This window comes from Solanum dulcamara, chromosome 8 (assembly GCF_947179165.1).
Source record: "Solanum dulcamara chromosome 8, daSolDulc1.2, whole genome shotgun sequence".
NCBI classification, from domain to species: Eukaryota; Viridiplantae; Streptophyta; class Magnoliopsida; order Solanales; family Solanaceae; genus Solanum; species Solanum dulcamara.
Window position 1 is genome coordinate 33,681,087 of NC_077244.1, and position 15,505 is coordinate 33,696,591.

General features: G+C 40.0%; 2 long non-coding RNA genes across 2 annotated transcripts; both read right to left on the reverse strand.

Moving 5' to 3' along the window:
- Nucleotides 1-4,615: 4,615 nt before the first annotated feature.
- LOC129901007 (uncharacterized) lies at nucleotides 4,616-7,324 on the reverse strand. Its single transcript, XR_008769738.1, has 4 exons — nucleotides 7,121-7,324; nucleotides 6,939-7,011; nucleotides 6,399-6,475; nucleotides 4,616-4,884 (listed from the first exon to the last, which is right to left on the reverse strand). It is a non-coding gene; the product is annotated as an uncharacterized LOC129901007 (long non-coding RNA).
- Nucleotides 7,325-12,197: 4,873 nt separating this feature from the next.
- LOC129900866 (uncharacterized) lies at nucleotides 12,198-15,087 on the reverse strand. Its single transcript, XR_008769713.1, has 4 exons — nucleotides 14,637-15,087; nucleotides 14,455-14,527; nucleotides 13,915-13,991; nucleotides 12,198-12,400 (listed from the first exon to the last, which is right to left on the reverse strand). It is a non-coding gene; the product is annotated as an uncharacterized LOC129900866 (long non-coding RNA).
- Between the last annotated feature and the right edge of the window lie 418 nt (nucleotides 15,088-15,505).

Below are 15,505 nucleotides of genomic sequence, written 5' to 3' on the forward strand. Positions count from 1 at the left end.
GAGCCGAAGCCAAACGATCATGAATTCTAGTATTGCCAACGCATCTCAAAAGTTAAGACTATATCGAGTTATGGGTGGGAGTGTTATTAAGAGCAAGGGTATCGCCTAGCTAAGGCCAACTACTAGGCACTAGCCCGCTACACCATTCTACAGGGATCTAAGTCCACCGGAGCGACGCCGGGCATATAAAGCAAGTTTACATCCTATACTAAGGCCAACATACTCCACAGTATCAACAACATGCTCATTCAACTCTCCTTATAATACTAACAAATAACGATAAGATACACATGCTTCTAAATACCTAAAAAAACCTAATAACAAGTCTAAAGCATGATTCTAACACCTATACTAAGGCCAACATACTCCACAGTATCAACAACATGCTCACTCAACTCTCCTTATAATATTAACAAATAACGATAAGATACACATGCTTCTAAATACCTGAAAAACCTGATAATAAGCCTAAAGCATGATTTCTAACACCTATACTAAGGCCAACATACTCCACAGTATCAACAACATGCTCATTCAACTCTCCTTATAATACTAACAAATAACGATAAGATACACATGCTTCTAAATACCTAAAAAAACCTAATAACAAGTCTAAAGCATGATTCTAACACCTATACTAAGGCCAACATACTCCACAGTATCAACAACATGCTCACTCAACTCTCCTTATAATATTAACAAATAACGATAAGATACACATGCTTCTAAATACCTGAAAAACCTGATAATAAGCCTAAAGCATGATTTCTAACACCTATACTAAGGCCAACATACTCCACAGTATCAACAACATGCTCATTCAATTCTCCTTATAATACTAACAAATAACGACAAGATACATCTACTTCTAAATACCCGAAAATCCCGATAACAAGCCTAAAACATGATTTCTAACACCTGAGATATACAATTAAACTACCCAACCAAAATCCCAACTATTTCAACATGCTTTCACACATTCCAACTCAATCTAAAGAAAGGTAAACCGTAGCCTACCTGTAGGCTAAACACGCGAGCTTCAAATCAATGTGCTGGAGCTTTTCCCTTTCGAACGACCTCGGAACGCTGCCAAACTGTTAAAAATAGAACCACAACGTTGATACGGTCGTTTAGACACTAATTTCATAATTTTTGGAAATGGACCAATTTTTGGGTCGAAAACGGGAATTGTGGGGCCCACATACGAAATTCCGGATTTGACCCCTAAAACAGGTTCTAAACGTCACCCCAAGCTCACAAATCAGATTTATAACACAATTCGGGGTGAGAAATTACGCAAGATGATCAAACAACCAAAACTCATAAATTCGGACTAAAGGACTAAAAATGGCAGCATCAAAATCAGTAAATTCTGGAAATACGAGACTCTTTCAACCCAAACAAATTGCACTATGATGATCCTTGCGAAAAACCCCACAATCTAGCCTCAAGAATCACTCAAAACGGAGTTATATTGACCAAGATACACTCTTTCAAAATTCAATAAAATTTCATTCCGAAAATCACTAAATCTGCAGCTAAAAATCAATTTATTACCTCGAACGACGTGCCAAAAACAGATTCTGAAACTTCCACGATGTTCTCCTTAAATTTCCACGCAAGATAGCCTCTGGAATCGCCCAAATCGGATTTATATTGGTCAAGAAATAACTTGTCAAAGTTCTTCAAAAATCCATTCCGGAAATGGACACTGCTGCAAATAATATCACGATTTTTACCTGAATCGAATGCTCCAAATTAGTTTTCAATCTCTCCAATGCGTTCTCCACGAAAAACCTCACAATTTTTCCTTTTGAATCACCCAATTTGGAGCTCTAGAACTCAAGAAATGAGGGTTCAAAGTTGAGGAGAAAAATCTGAAAATCTGGTGCAAAAATCTGCACTATTGCACCAGATTTTTCTGGTTTTCTATTATTTAAAGTCTCCGAATGGATCCTCGGAATTCGTTCGGAATCCGATAAAAATAAACCAGATATGCTACCCTACTAAATTCGATATTTCGGACTCAATGGCGCATTCAGAATTCTCATACGAGGTTATTATAATAAAAAGTAGGTCCCACATCCAAGAGTCATTTTAAGTCATATTTCACAATGGGCCTCGATATTAGTCCGGAAGCCTCAAAAAGCGAACGAAGGGTCGTTCTAGACCAAAATCAACATTCCGGAACTAACCGCGCTGTCAGAATTTTTATTCGAGCGCATTTTCCAAGAATGTTGACCAAAGTCAACTATAAGCTAAGTTTCAAAGTCAAAAGTGCCAAATAGCCCCAAACTCGTATCGATTGACTCGATAGTCATTCCAACAGTGCTACTAGCCTAATTTGGTCATTCCGGAGCTGATGGAACCATCAGAATTTGAATTCGAGATTTCGTTAGCCCAAAACTCAAAAAGTCGCAACTAAACTAACTTAGGCCTTTAAAATACCAAAATGGACTCGGGACCTCTAAAAATTCAACCAACACTTCTTCTAGACCAAAAACCATCTCCTAAATCCAACGGAGTTGTCGAAATTCCATTCCGAGCATCGAAACTCCAAAAGTTGACCAAAGTCAAACCTTGCCTTAAAGTTCTTCAAATTCTCAACTCAAGGCCTCAAATCTTCGTTACAGCTCCAAAACTGATTCTGTAAAGTCTCCTAAGCCTATTTCGACATTTCGGAGCTGCTGGAATCGACGGAATTCCATTCTGAGACCCGTAGCTCTAATTGACCCCAAATACCACTTTTTAACACTTAAAGCTTATGAAACTCAAAATTTTCAAGGACTTAACTTTTCATAGGATTTTCTAAAAATCAACACCCGGTAACAATTAGAAATAACTCGGGGCATCTAAAGGGAGGGGTAAAATGCTCATTTTACAAAAATTCCAAAAATGACCTTGAGGGTCATTACAGCGTCGGGGTATGGGAGAGGGGATCGATCGAAAAGAGAGAGAGAGAAGAGAGATATGAAGTGAGAAATATAAAAGTGGTTGTGACTGATATAAATTTGGGGGCGACGGACAGGGTCGCAAAGTCCATCGCTCTATTTAAAAAATTGACCAAATTTTGACCAAAAAAGCAACGGACTAAGCGACGCTGTCCCTAGCTATTTTAAAAAAATATATAAATTTATAAATAATCAAATAAAACTTTATAAAAAAATTATAAAGCATAGGAATCCGTCGCTTCTTTAAAATTAAAAATAATTATTTTTTTATTGGGCAGACGGACGGCATTGCCTTTTATATTAAATAATTAATTATTAATTAAAAATATTTTCCACACAAAAATCCGCCAAAAAAGCGACGGATATTGAGTCACTGTTTGTCGCTTTTTAAAATAAAAAATAAAATATAAACAAATAAAAATAAAAGCAACGGATGGATTCTATCTTATTGTTGGGCCAATATTAAAAATAAACAAATAAAAATAAGATAGAAGTCAACCTAGAAATGAAGGATAAAGATAAAGTCATTAGAGTAGAACCAATAAGATACAATCCTAACGATCAAGAAGAATTTCATAAGCAGATTAAAGAATTATTAAGTCTTACAATAATAAGACCTAGTAACTCGTCTCATAGTTCACCCGCTTTTATGGTAAGAAATCATGCAGAAATAGTACGAAATAAACCAAGAATTGTTATTAATTATAAAAAATTAAATGATAATACTATATGTTGACACCCAATTTTGACAAACCCATAACTATTTTTCGAATTGCTATCTTAATAAATAGACATTTTTTAAAATTATTTCTTTATTAAATAAATATATTTATATTTAGTTTTACCCAATAAATTGTATATTTTGACATTCGTAATTTATAATATTATTTTTATTTATTAATATTATTACTATTATCTTTGTTATTTTTTATTTTTATTTATTTATTTATAATAATAATAAGCTTAATACGTTCAAATATTCTTACGTAGCTATTTAGTATATATTATGTATGTGTGTGTATTTTCTTTATATAAAAAAATAAAAATAGAAAATATATTAACTAAGTCTATTTTATAATTTTCTTATTCATATTAATATGTACATATTACATATCTATTTTAATACGCTTTATACACATGTGCATATAAAGTTATTGCTTAATTAAGTTCATTATATATTTTAGTTAACTATATTAATTATAGATCCATTTTAGTGCATACTCTACACATACATACATTATATATATACACATATATTTACATAGTATATATATAAGTTGTCATTTTATGTACAAAATATTACTACTTGATAAAATTTAGGATTTTACTTATTCAACATATATATATTATAGTTATTATTTACATAAGTAATCTATTTAATTTTCTCCATTTTATTTTAAGTGTAGTCTTCTTTACCCAATTTGTCAAAATTCTAGCCAAATAAGATTCAAATTCATCTCAATTATAGCCTATTATGAACCAAATGTGGTTATTTTAAAATCTTATTTTGTCACGACCCAATTTTGTAAGTTATGATGACACCTACTATAACCCTCTAGTAGGTAAGCCAACCCGTCAACCCAGAACTTCAAGTAATGTGTTTGAAGGCTAAAACTATATAAGAGCATTGAATTATAAAAGTAAACAGAATGAATAAGCGGAAGTAAACCAAAACATGTTTTAAATAACTAAAGATCCTTCCCAGAACCTGGAAGTCACAAGTACAGAGCTGCTATAAAATAAAAGATGAGTACAACTCCTGAAAGTGGACCAGACATATATATACAACAACTGGCTAGTCTCAAAAGGCAAAAGACGGGCCATCCATTCTGAAGGAGACAGAAGTGATCCAAAAATGCCAAGTTATCACCCTAGTCTCCGAATCTGACTGCAACAAGCTCGATCTATTCGTGACAGTAGATGGTACTCGGTCCTGCATCACGAAAGTAGATGCAGAGTGTAGTATGAGTACCAAAACAACAGGTACCCAGTAGGCATCATAGGCCGACTGAGCAGAAAATGTGAAAACAATATGAAAAAGAGGAATAAGCCTAAATAGGAATCAACATAAGCATATAAAGTGAAAAGAGTACTATCTATGAGAGCTACAGCTAACTATACCCAACTGGGCCCCCATAAGCCCAGCCAGGACACTCGTACGCAAGTTAAATAAAAACCCGGATGAACCCCCATAAGTTCGCCGAGTACACAGAATAGCTACAACTACCAAGGCTAGGAACCAAGAATCTGCGATGTCAGGAACCGAAGTACTGTATCATTTCCAAAACCCAGAATCTCCAAGAGTCAATCGATCTAGGGGTGACTTAGGGGTCGAGGCCGGGACTGGGACCCAGATGCTCACCCGAATGTTCAAAGTGGCCAAGGCCGGGACTGGGTACCCGGATGCTTGCCATAATACATCAGTACGGTCGAGGCCGGGACTGGGTACCCGGATGCTCGCCGTAATACATCGGTGCAGTCGAGGCCTGGACTGGTACCAGGATGCTCGCTGTAATACATCGATATGATCGAGGCCAGGACTGGATACCCGAATGCTCGTCATACTAGCAAGTCGGCGGAGGCCGGGACTGAGTACCCGGATGCTCCCCGATAATTTATCCCATGGTTTCGAATATATCCTTTCCAACTAATCAACAACAGTACCGATAATTTCCTCCACAATGTGTCAACTGGTATGCCGCCAAAACTTGAACCAGAGCCGAAGCCAAACGATCATAAATTCTAGTATTGCCAACGCATCTCAAAAGTTATGACTATACCGAGTTATGGGTGGGAGTGTTATTAAGAGCAAGGGTATCGCCTAGCTAAGGCCAACTACTAGGCACTAGCCCGCTAAACCATTCTACAGGGATCTAAGTCCACCGGAGCGATGTCGGGCATATAAAGAAAGTTTACATCCTATACTAAGGCCAACATACTCCACAGTATCAACAACATGCTCATTCAACTCTCCTTATAATACTAACAAATAACGATAAGATACACATGCTTCTAAATACCTGAAAAACCTAATAACAAGCCTAAAGCATGATTTCTAACACCTATACTAAGGCCAACATACTCCACAGTATCAACAACATGCTCATTCAACTCTCCTTATAATACTAACAAATAACGATAAGATACACATGCTTCTAAATACGTGAAAAACCTGATAACAAGCCTAAAGCATAATTTCTAACACCTATACTAAGGCCAACATACTCCACAGTATCAACAACATGCTCATTCAACTCTCCTTATAATACTAACAAATAACGACAAGATACATCTACTTCTAAATACCCGAAAAACCCGATAACAAGCCTAAAACATGATTTCTAACACCTGAGATATATAATTAAACTACCCAACCAAAATCCCAACTATTTCAACGTGCTTTCACACATTCCAACTCAATCTAAATAAAGGTAAACCGTAGCCTACCTGTAGGCTAAACACGCGAGCTTCAAATCACTGTGCTGGAGCTTTTCCCTTTCGAACGACCTCGGAACGCTTCCAAACTGTCAAAAATAGAACCACAACGTCGATACGGTCGTTTAGACACTAATTTCATAATTTTTGGAAATGGACCAATTTTTGGGTCGAAAACGGGAATTGTGGGACCCACATACGAAATTCCGGATTTGACCCCCAAAACAGGTTCTAAACGTCACCCCAAGCTCAAAAATCAGATTTATAACGTAATTCGGGGTGGTAAATTACGTAAGATGATCAAAAATCAATTTCCCCATTTTTAAACTAAGAAAACGATATAAGGCAGCCTCTTTACACGTCGATTTATCAAAAACGAAAATTTGTCAATCAAAACAAATTATACCATGACGTTCCTTGCGAAAAACCCCACAATCTAGCCTCAAGAATCACTCAAAACGGAGTTATATTGACCAAGATACACTCTTTCAAAATTCAATAAAATTTCATTCCGAAAATCACTAAATCTGCAGCTAAAAATCAATTTATTACCTCGAACGACATGCCAAAAACAGATTCTGAAACTTCCAAGATGTTCTCCTTAAATTTCCACGCAAGATAGCCTCTGGAATCACCCAAATCGGATTTATATTGGTCAAGAAATAACTTGTCAAAGTTCTTCAAAAATCCATTCCGAAAATGGATACTGCTGCAAATAAAATCACGATTTTTACCTGAATCGAATGCTCCAAATCAGTTTTCAATCTCTCCAATGCGTTCTCCACGAAAAACCTCACAATTTTGCCTTTTGAATCACCCAATTTGGAGCTCTAGAACTCAAGAAATGAGGGTTCAAAGTTGAGGAGAAAAATCTGAAAATCTGGTGCAAAATCTGCACTATTGCACCAGATTTTTCTGGTTTTTCATTATTTAAAGTCTCCGAATGGACCCTCGGAATTCGTTCGGAATCCGATAAAAATAAACTAGATATGCTACCCTACTAAATTCGATATTTCGGACTCAATGGCGCATTCAGAATTCTCATACGAGGTTATTATAATAAAAAGTGGGCCCCACATCCAAGAGTCATTTTAAGTCATATTTCACAACGGGCCTCGATATTAGTTCGGAAGCCTCAAAAAGCGAACGAAGGGTCATTCTAGACCAAAATCAACATTTCAGAACTAACCGCGCTGTCAGAATTTTTATTCGAGCGCATTTTCCAAAAATGTTGACCAAAGTCAACTATAGGCTAAGTTTCAAAGTCAAAAGCACCAAATAGCCCCAAATTCGTATCGATTGACTCGATAGTCATTCCAACAGTGCTACTAGCCTAATTTGGTCATTCCGGAGCTGATGGAACCATCAAAATTTGAATTCGAGATTTCGTTGGCCCAAAACTCAAAAAGTCGCAACTAAACTAACTTAGGCCTTTAAAATACCAAAATGGACTCGGGACCTCTAAAAATTCAACCAATACTTCTTCTAGACCAAAAACCATCTCTTGAATCCAACGGAGTTGTCGGAATTCTATTCCGAGCATCGGAACTCCAAAAGTTGACCAAAGTCAAACCTTGGCTTAAAGTTCCTCAAATTCTCAACTCAAGGCCTCAAATCTTCGTTACAGCTCCAAAACTGATTCCGTAAAGTCTCCTAAGCCTATTTCAACATTTCGGAGCTGCTGGAATCGACAGAATTTCATTCTGAGACTCGTAGCTTCAATTGACCCCAAATACCACTTTTTTAACATTTAAAGCTTATGAAACTCATAATTTCCAAACACTTAACTTTTCATAGGATTTTCTAAAAATCAACACCTGGTAACAATTAGAAATGACTCGGGGCATCTAAAGGGAGGGGTAAAATGGTCATTTTACAAAAATTCCAAAAATGACCTTGAGGGTCATTACAATATCCACTACTAAAAGAACTTTCGTCCGCGAAAGTAAAAGTACAATCCCTCTCTAGAGGCACGAAAGGACGAGGGTTTTGGACCTGCATGCTTTGCCTAAATTTTAGACACCCTCTCGAGTTGAACAACGCCATCACAGAACTTAGGCTGAGAAGAAAATCCTCAATTTCACTTCCAACTCCAAAAACTCCTTCAGTCCTTTCTTGGGCTCCCACTCTCACTCGTTTAGCCCGAACTTGACTCAAAACACTGGATTTCAATTGAGGACAACCAAAATAAACCAAAACCACCGAATTGAGTAATACACGACCATGGCAGATACAACTCACTCAAAATTTCAAGTATTTGTCTTTTGTTTTCAAATCCTTTTCTCCAAGCCACTAAGGGCGTTCTACCAATCCTTACCTATCTCGAAAACCTTCAACGCAATTCGAAAATTGCCTATCGAACCATACAATACCTACCTCTAAGGAGTTACATACGCTACCTGAACATATGAGGATGAAAACAATCAAAACAAGGACACCCCGCGCAAAGCCCCAAATCCCAACCTCAACTTGAAAAACCAGAACTCAAAATGAAACTGATGTTTTGGAACTGAACACTCCTTAAGCTTCTGAAAACTTGACTCACACTCCTTGGACCAAACAAAGGGAACATCCTAGTGAGTCAAATGGATCAATGATGTTGCAATGGTGGAGAAACCCTCGATGAATCATCGATAATACCCAGCCAATCCAACAAAGCTCTGAATCTCTGTAACAGATGTGGGCCTAGCCCAACCACGAATAACCTTAATCCTCGTCGGATCCACCCTGATACCCTCTCTGGACACCACGTGTCCTAGCAAATGCCACAGACTCCAACCAAAACTCGCACTTTGAGAATTTAGCATAAAGTTGCTGGTCTCTCAAGGTCTGGAGCACAACCCTCAAATGTTGCACGTGCTCCTCTCTACTCCGTGAGTATACTAGTATATCATCGATGAGTACAATCATAAAAGAGTCAATATAAGGACTGAATACTCGAGTCATAAGGTCCATAAAAGTTGTTAGGGCATTAGTAAGTCCAAAAGACATCACAAGGAAATCGTAGTGGCCATAGCGAGTCCAAAACGCAGTATTAGGAATGTCGGTTGCTCTAATCTACAACTAGTGATAGCCGAACCTAAAGTCAATCTTAAAAAAATACAATCACAACCTGAAGCTGGTCGAACAGATTATTGATACGAGGCATGGGGTAATGAATTTTTTTGTCACCTTGTTCAGCTGCTTGTAATCAACACACACCCGCATAATCCCATCTTTCTTCTTAACAAACAAGATGGGTGCACCCACGGCGACACACTCGGGCAAATAAAGCCTTTACCTAGAAGATCCTCAAGCTGTACACTGAGCTCCTTCAGCTCTGTGGGAGCTATACGGTAAGGTGGTATAGAAATAGGCTTCGTTCCCGACTCCAAATCTATGGCAAAGTCAATATCTCTATCTGGGGGTAGACCAGGTAGGTCAGTAGGGAAGACATCAGTATACTCCCTAACCACAGGAACTAAATCAATAGTAAGGGCCTCACTAGACACATCACGGACATAAGCTAAGTACGCTAAGCACCCGAATGCAACTAGCCATTGGGCCCGCATAAAGGATATGATCCCAGTTGGTGAGCGACTATAAACACCCTACCACAAGACCGGGGGAATACCAGGCATGGATAATGTAACGGTCTTGGCATAACAGTCCAAAACCGCATGATGAGGGGATAGCCAATCCATGCCCAGAATAACATCGAAGTCCAGCATATCAAGTAAAATAAGATATGCCCGAGTCTCATGCCCCTTAATAGTCACCACACAGGATCTACAAACTTGATCCACTACTAAAGAATCCCCTACCAGGGTCAAAACATGTAACGGGACCTCAAGTGACTCATAAGAAATACCCAAACGTGGAGCAAAATATATAGACACATAGGAATACGTGGAACCTGGATCAAATAAAACTGAAGCAGTCTGCTGACAAATAAGGATAGTACCTATGATAACATCATCTGATGCCTCAGCCTCTGCCCTCGCCTGAGCAGCATAGAAGTGGCCCTGTCGGCCTCCCCCACGAACATTCGCCCTACCACCTGACCACCTCCCTGGGAACCTCCCTGAATACCCTGCTGACCATCGCCACGGCCGTGACCCCGATCTATACCTCCTGGTGGAGGTAGTGCTACTACCAACGGTCTAGCCCAACCGGGACACTCCCTATCCCAGTGCTCCAGTGAGCCACAATCGAAACATCCTGAAGCTGAGGGACTCGTGATAACTCGTTCACGGTAGGAAGAAAGCGGACCTGATCCCCTCGAGCTTTGCCCTGCGATGGAACCCCCCGAACGGAGTTGACTACCCTCAACTGCTGGCAGGGCAGCCTGAATCGGCCGGCTGGACTGATCCTGCTGGTACCTATCCTGCTGGAATCTCTAGCGGGGCCTGTCATAACTATTATGGCCCTTATATTGGGACCCATTGTAGCTATCATGATGCCTGGGTCTCTTATCGCTTTCCCCTTGGGCCTGACGATGAATAATATCAATCTTGCGGGCATGATCCACCACATCCAGAAAAGAGCAGCCCACAGAAACCAAGTGCTCAGTCCCCACACTCAGGTAAGGTCTCAATCCGAGCAGAAAAACATTATACCCGCTCCTCCTCAGCGGGTAGAATCATAGTGGCATGTTGGGAAAGCTGATGAAATTTGGCCTCGTACTCCGTAATTATCATGTGACCCTTCTCCAACCGATTAAACTGATTCGGGAGTCGGTCTCTAACACTCCTAGGGATGTATAGAGCCAGGAAAGCCTCTGAGAACTGGGCCCATGTCAATAGTGGTGACCCAGCTAGCCTGGACTGCAAATAAGAGCGCCACCACTGTCTAGCTTCCCTTCTGAACTGGTGAGCAGTGAAGTCGGCGCCTCTGGACTCCACAAGACCTAAGGAATAGAGTTGCTCCTGACAGGTAGTCAAGAACGCTCCAGAAAATGTCGGGGGTGACAGTCTTCTAAATACCCCTAACATCTTCTGATCCTGTAATGACATCACACCCTCCAAAACTGTTGGCGGGGGTGCAACAACTGGTGGAGGCGGCTGAACCTCAGGTGTTGGCTAGATGGACGGATCCCGCAGTGCTGGTATGCATGTTACTGGGGTCGGGGCCTGTGGTACAACCCCTATAGCTGTGAGGAGCTGCACAATCGCTGCCTACAGTGCTGGGGTCATAACTGGTGCAGCTGGGGGCTGAGCTGGTGGTGGTGGTCCCTCTGGCTGAGTAGGAATAGGAGCGTCCTGATGCTCCTCTACTAGCTTCGGCTCTATCTTCGGGTCGGAAGCTAGTGCTGCTCCCCTACCTACTCTATGGGGCTGGCCTCAAGGCCTACCCAGAACTGGTGGGTCATCATCTCCAATAGTACCGCGCGTACGAATCATTCCGATGAAAGAGCGAAACAAATGAGATTTCAGGAAACCAATAAGACACAAGAATGCACGAAATGAAGCAACATAGAGATCGTTCCTAATGACATCCTGTAGCCTCTCGAAGATAAGTTACGGACGTCTCCGCATCCATCCGCGAGACTCTACTAGACGTTAGCTCTGTACAAGTGAGACCAACGAACCTGGGGCTCTGATACCAACTTGTCACGACCCAATTTTGTAAGTTATGATGACACCTACTATAACCCTCTAGTAGGTAAGCCAACCCGTCAACCCAGAACTTCAAGTAATGTGTTTGAAGGCTAAAACTATATAAGAGCATTGAATTATAAAAGTAAACAGAATGAATAAGCGGAAGTAAACCAAAACATGTTTTAAATAACTAAAGATCCTTTCCAGAACCTGGAAGTCACAAGTACAGAGCTGCTATAAAATAAAAGATGAGTACAACTCCTGAAAGTGGACCAGACATATATATACAACAACTGGCTAGTCTCAAAAGGCAAAAGACGGGCCATCCATTCTGAAGGAGACAGAAGTGATCCAAAAATGCCAAGTTATCACCCTAGTCTCCGAATCTGACTGCAACAAGCTCGATCTATTCGTGACAGTAGATGGTACTCGGTCCTGCATCACGAAAGTAGATGCAGAGTGTAGTATGAGTACCAAAACAACAGGTACCCAGTAGGCATCATAGGCCGACTTAGCAGAAAAGGTGAAAACAATATGAAAAAGAGGAATAAGCCTAAATAGGAATCAACATAAGCATCTAAAGTGAAAAGAGTACTATCTATGAGAGCTACAGCTAACTATACCCAACTGGGCCCCCATAAGCCCAGCCAGGACACTCGTACGCAAGTTAAATAAAAACCCGGATGAACCCCCATAAGTTCGCCGAGTACACAGAATAGCTACAACTACCAAGGCTAGGAACCAAGAATCTGCGATGTCAGGAACCGAAGTACTGTATCATTTCCAAAACCCAGAATCTCCAAGAGTCAATCGATCTAGGGGTGACTTAGGGGTCGAGGCCGGGACTGGGACCCAGATGCTCACCCGAATGTTCAAAGTGGCCAAGGCTGGGACTGGGTACCCGGATGCTTGCCATAATACATCAGTACGGTCGAGGCCGGGACTGGGTACCCGGATGCTCGCCGTAATACATCGGTGCAGTCGAGGCCTGGACTGGTACCAGGATGCTCGCTGTAATACATCGATATGATCGAGGCCAGGACTGGATACCCGGATGCTCGTCATACTAGCAAGTCGGCGGAGGCCGGGACTGAGTACCCGGATGCTCCCCGATAATTTATCCCATGGTTTCGAATATATCCTTTCCAACTAATCAACAACAGTACCGATAATTTCCTCCACAATGTGTCAACTGGTATGCCGCCAAAACTTGAACCAGAGCCGAAGCCAAACGATCATAAATTCTAGTATTGCCAACGCATCTCAAAAGTTATGACTATACCGAGTTATGGGTGGGAGTGTTATTAAGAGCAAGGGTATCGCCTAGCTAAGGCCAACTACTAGGCACTAGCCCGCTACACCATTCTACAGGGATCTAAGTCCACCGGAGCGATGTCGGGCATATAAAGAAAGTTTACATCCTATACTAAGGCCAACATACTCCACAGTATCAACAACATGCTCATTCAACTCTCCTTATAATACTAACAAATAACGATAAGATACACATGCTTCTAAATACCTGAAAAACCTAATAACAAGCCTAAAGCATGATTTCTAACACCTATACTAAGGCCAACATACTCCACAGTATCAACAACATGCTCATTCAACTCTCCTTATAATACTAACAAATAACGATAAGATACACATGCTTCTAAATACGTGAAAAACCTGATAACAAGCCTAAAGCATAATTTCTAACACCTATACTAAGGCCAACATACTCCACAGTATCAACAACATGCTCATTCAACTCTCCTTATAATACTAACAAATAACGACAAGATACATCTACTTCTAAATACCCGAAAAACCCGATAACAAGCCTAAAACATGATTTCTAACACCTGAGATATACAATTAAACTACCCAACCAAAATCCCAACTATTTCAACGTGCTTTCACACATTCCAACTCAATCTAAAGAAAGGTAAACCGTAGCCTACCTGTAGGCTAAACACGCGAGCTTCAAATCACTGTGCTGGAGCTTTTCCCTTTCGAACGACCTCGGAACGCTTCCAAACTGTCAAAAATAGAACCACAACGTCGATACGGTCGTTTAGACACTAATTTCATAATTTTTGGAAATGGACCAATTTTTGGGTCGAAAACGGGAATTGTGGGACCCACATACGAAATTCCGGATTTGACCCCCAAAACAGGTTCTAAACGTCACCCCAAGCTCAAAAATCAGATTTATAACGTAATTCGGGGTGGTAAATTACGTAAGATGATCAAAAATCAATTTCCCCATTTTTAAACTAAGAAAACGATATAAGGCAGCCTCTTTACACGTCGATTTATCCAAAACGAAAATTTTTCAATCAAAACAAATTATACCATGACGTTCCTTGCGAAAAACCCCACAATCTAGCCTCAAGAATCACTCAAAACGGAGTTATATTGACCAAGATACACTCTTTCAAAATTCAATAAAATTTCATTCCGAAAATCACTAAATCTGCAGCTAAAAATCAATTTATTACCTCGAACGACATGCCAAAAACAGATTCTGAAACTTCCAAGATGTTCTCCTTAAATTTCCACGCAAGATAGCCTCTGGAATCACCCAAATCGGATTTATATTGGTCAAGAAATAACTTGTCAAAGTTCTTCAAAAATCCATTCCGAAAATGGATACTGCTGCAAATAAAATCACGATTTTTACCTGAATCGAATGCTCCAAATCAGTTTTCAATCTCTCCAATGCGTTCTCCACGAAAAACCTCACAATTTTGCCTTTTGAATCACCCAATTTGGAGCTCTAGAACTCAAGAAATGAGGGTTCAAAGTTGAGGAGAAAAATCTGAAAATCTGGTGCAAAATCTGCACTATTGCACCAGATTTTTCTGGTTTTTCATTATTTAAAGTCTCCGAATGGACCCTCGGAATTCGTTCGGAATCCGATAAAAATAAACCAGATATGCTACCCTACTAAATTCGATATTTCGGACTCAATGGCGCATTCAGAATTCTCATACGAGGTTATTATAATAAAAAGTGGGCCCCACATCCAAGAGTCATTTTAAGTCATATTTCACAACGGGCCTCGATATTAGTTCGGAAGCCTCAAAAAGCGAACGAAGGGTCGTTCTAGACCAAAATCAACATTTCAGAACTAACCGCGCTGTCAGAATTTTTATTCGAGCGCATTTTCCAAAAATGTTGACCAAAGTCAACTATAGGCTAAGTTTCAAAGTCAAAAGCACCAAATAGCCCCAAATTCGTATCGATTGACTCGATAGTCATTCCAACAGTGCTACTAGCCTAATTTGGTCATTCCGGAGCTGATGGAACCATCAAAATTTGAATTCGAGATTTCGTTGGCCCAAAACTCAAAAAGTCGCAACTAAACTAACTTAGGCCTTTAAAATACCAAAATGGACTCGGGACCTCTAAAAATTCAACCAATACTTCTTCTAGACCAAAAACCATCTCTTGAATCCAACGGAGTTGTCGGAATTCTATTCCGAGCATCGGAACTCCAAAAGTTGACCAAAGTCAAACCTTGGCTTAAAGTTCCTCAAATTCTCAACT